Source organism: Alligator mississippiensis, chromosome 11 (genome assembly GCF_030867095.1).
Source record: "Alligator mississippiensis isolate rAllMis1 chromosome 11, rAllMis1, whole genome shotgun sequence".
Taxonomy (NCBI): domain Eukaryota; kingdom Metazoa; phylum Chordata; order Crocodylia; family Alligatoridae; genus Alligator; species Alligator mississippiensis.
In genome coordinates, this window is record NC_081834.1 from 27,754,242 (window position 1) to 27,757,984 (window position 3,743).

Below are 3,743 nucleotides of genomic sequence, written 5' to 3' on the forward strand. Positions count from 1 at the left end.
TCCTTTGCTGCAACTTGAGACCATTGCTCCTTGTTCTGTCATCTGCCACCACTGAGAACAGTCCATTTCCATCTCCTTTCAAACCCCGCTTCAGAGAGTTGAAGGCTGCTATTAAATCCACTCTCAGTCTCCTCTAGCCTAAATAAGCCCAGTTTCCTCAGCCTGTCCTCGTAAGTCATGTCCCCCAGCCCCCACACCATTTTTGTCACCCTCTGCTGGACTCCCTCCAATTTGTCCACATCCTTTCTGTACTGGGGGGGGGGGGGGGGGGGGCGCGTGTGGCAAAACTGAACACAGTACTCCAGATGTGGCATCATCAATGCTGAAGAGTGGGGAATAATCACTTCCCTTGACCTGCTGGCAACACACCTATCAATGCAGCCCAGTATGCCTTCTTGGCAACAAGGGTACACTGTTGGCTCATATTCAGCTTATTGTCCACTGTAAGCCCCAGGTCCTTTTCTGCAGAGCTGCTGCCCAGCCAGTCAATCCCCAGCCTGCTCTGGTGCCTGGGATTGTTCTGTCCTAAGTGCAGGACTTTGCGCTTGACCTTGTTGAACCTCATGAGATTTCTTTAGGCCCAATCCTCCAATTTATCTAGGTCACTCTGAATCCTAGCCCTACCCTCCAGCATATTTACTACTCCCCCCAGCTTGGTGTCTTCTGCGTACTCGCTGAGGGTGCACTCCATGCCATCTTCCAGATTGTTAATGAAGACATTGAACAAAACCAGCTGCAGGACCGGCCAACCCCTGGGGCACTCCACTTGATACCAGCTGCCAACTAGACATGGAGCCATTGATTCTTAGTCTCTCAGCCTAACGCTCCAGCCACTTTTCTATCCACCTTACAGTCCATTCATCTAGCCCACCCTTCCTTAGGTTGCCTGTGAGAATGTTGTGGGAGATTATATCAAAAGCCATGCTAAAATCAATAAGACATACAAAAAACTAGAATTCTTGGTTCCAAAATGATACCTTTTATTAGACTAACTGGAAAATGGCAAGAAAATTGTCCTTTTCTGCAAGCTTTCCCAAAAGCTTGCAGAAAGGGACAATTTTTTGCCATTTTCCAGTTGGTCTAATAAAAGGTATCATTTTGGAACCAAGAGTTCTAGTTTTTTGTATGTCTTTTTGTCTCAGACCAACACGGCTACCAAGTACACCCTTGCTAAAATCAAGGTACACCACATCCACTGGTCTCCCCACATCCTTGTGTGTTGCCTTCTTTGCTCTCTGGCAAGTATCTGTGTTTTTGCAGTACAGGAATGAGGAGAGACTAGAAGGCTGTCAGTGAGAAAAAGCAGCCAGTTGGGCGTTCCCTTGATACCACTCCAAACCTGAACTATTTGTAGCTGGAATGTTTTTAAAGTGGAAGGTTCCTGACATGGAGGTGCAAGACCCTTGGGGATATAGAAGCATCTTCCCCATATGGGCCATAATGAAATGTCTTTGCAACTGTCTTGCATCTGCTCTGTGGTGTTATTTGTCATGACAAAGACACAACATGCCTCAATGGAATTAGCATGCAAATGGAAGCTGGAAGTGGCTGTGGCCTACTTCTTTCTCTGCTACTTGCTAACCATGTGGCCTTAAGCAAGTCACTTAGTTTCTCCTTCTGTTTAACTGAGAAAATAGTATTTATTGGAGTATAAGAGGCTTAATTATTAGGTAATATTTGTGCTGTCCTTCAAAAATGTAAGTTTCTGGATAAAGGCTGAACAATATGCCTGTAGAGGTACCCAGGGCCTGCTCCTCTTCAACCTTATGACTTTTGTTAAGTGGGTGGAAACAGATGCTGAATCAGACTGGGAGTCTATGCAAACTTCACATGGGAGTAAATAGTCACGAGGGGCAAAGTAGTGGGGAATCAGATCTTTGGCCTCCCTTTCAAAGGCCTAGTCCTTTATGTAACATTCAGATTTGTAACATTCAGATTGTTGATGGTAATGGCTGGTTTGCAGCAGTACTGATGAGCATCCAAAGCCCCCTGCATTTCAGTATGAACATCTGGTGCTCAGCAATTCTTGCAAAGGAGGCCCTTGTTCTAAACCTGTGGTTTTCAACCTTTTTTTCATTTGCAGACCCCTAAAAATGTTTGAATGGAGGTGCAGACCCCTTTGAATTGTAAGTATGTGTATTCACATACTTTTGATTGATCATAGTAATCTTTTGCAGATCCCTTAAGACACAGTAGCGTGCTGTACTGCTTTCAAAATGTTTTGGTGGGAGATCCTGCTGAGCTCCCTTCTAGTGAAGATTTAAGCTATTGTCTGCCAGGAAATGTACAGGACTGCCGTAGATTACCTGCGTCTGCCACTTAGGTCAGTGAAAAAGTCCCATTTATTTTGAATTGCCCAGCATTGCAAATACAATGGCCTTTTGGCCTCACAAGGGCTTGTTGCACCATTAGGTGAGAACAAGACATCATTGTGAATTGATGAAACATCAGGAAGTGTATCATGGTGATGCAACAAGTACCTCTTGCTGGCTAAAGGCAAAAAAGTTGCCATGTGTCAGAGGATTCTAAAAATATAAATATTTGTGTGTCATATGGGAAAGGAAGAATGACCTTGACCTCTATTGTGTTATCACTTTCCAGTTTACAGCTCAGTTCACAAGGAAGAGAGAATTTTGATGTGTGGGTTATTGCATTTGTGTACTTATCGCAAAGCCATGCTGCAGTGCAAAATCACTACCCAAAAATCAGTTTGGTGGGGGTATCTAGACTCAAAGTGTTCTAATTGAGCTCTTTCCCAAATCAACAAGCTTGCTTACATCCCTTAGGGCAGCAGGACATATGTGCAGGTAAACCAGAAAAGAGGAGTCATCTGTAGGTTCCAGAGTCAACCCAGTGAGCAAGGAATAATTCATAATGTATTCTGGAAGTTGTGGTTTGGCTTTTCTTCAACCAGAGGGGTTTTTAATTTTGAACATAAACCTGCATTCTCAGACGTGGGTAGCAGAGGACCATGGCTAGTCAGCCCACACCCTGCCAGTATGTGGAGACCCTTTTGGCCATGGGCCCGGACAGAAAAGAGCAGTAAGAGCTGTGGTAACTAGGGTCCCTTCTTACAAAGGAAAAACAATCCCAAAGTGATCCTGGCCCAAGTCCAAGCTGCCTGGACTCAGTGGCCCACAGAGGAAGCTCCTCTTCTGCAGCCACGTTGTAGACAACTGACTCTTCACAGTCACTCCAGGGCTGTACCGGACGCTGCATCTGATGACGTAAGCTCACGAAAACATGCTACATGCATTGTATATGTAGGTATGCATGTGTAATACGTCATATGCAATATATCAGTGTGTGTATATATGTCTATATAGTGAGTGTGTGTGTGTACACAAGTACACGCACATGGTTAGTCTATAGGGTGCAAAGCTCCTCGGCCTCCTCTGCTCACCTCCCAGGTCTGCAGCTGGGCCTTCGTGGCCTTCACACCTGAGCTGGGGCCCCTGAAGGGACGGGACGGGGGCAGCACGTGGCTGCTGAACTGCAAGCCCGGCCCGGACAGGGAGGCTCCGAGTGGGCCGGAGAGCAGGGACCAGGCGAGCAGCGAGGGAAGAGCCCGCGCCGGGGGCGGCTGCGCGCCTCCAGCTCTGCGCGGGCAAACCGCTGCGCGCTCAGATTGGCCCCGAGCCCCGGCCCGGCCCTCGCCGGCACCGCCTCCCGGCGCCTCGGCCCGCCCCCCTCCGCCGGCCCCTTATCCCCGGCCCGCGCCCCCGCCCTCTCCTCCGACGGCT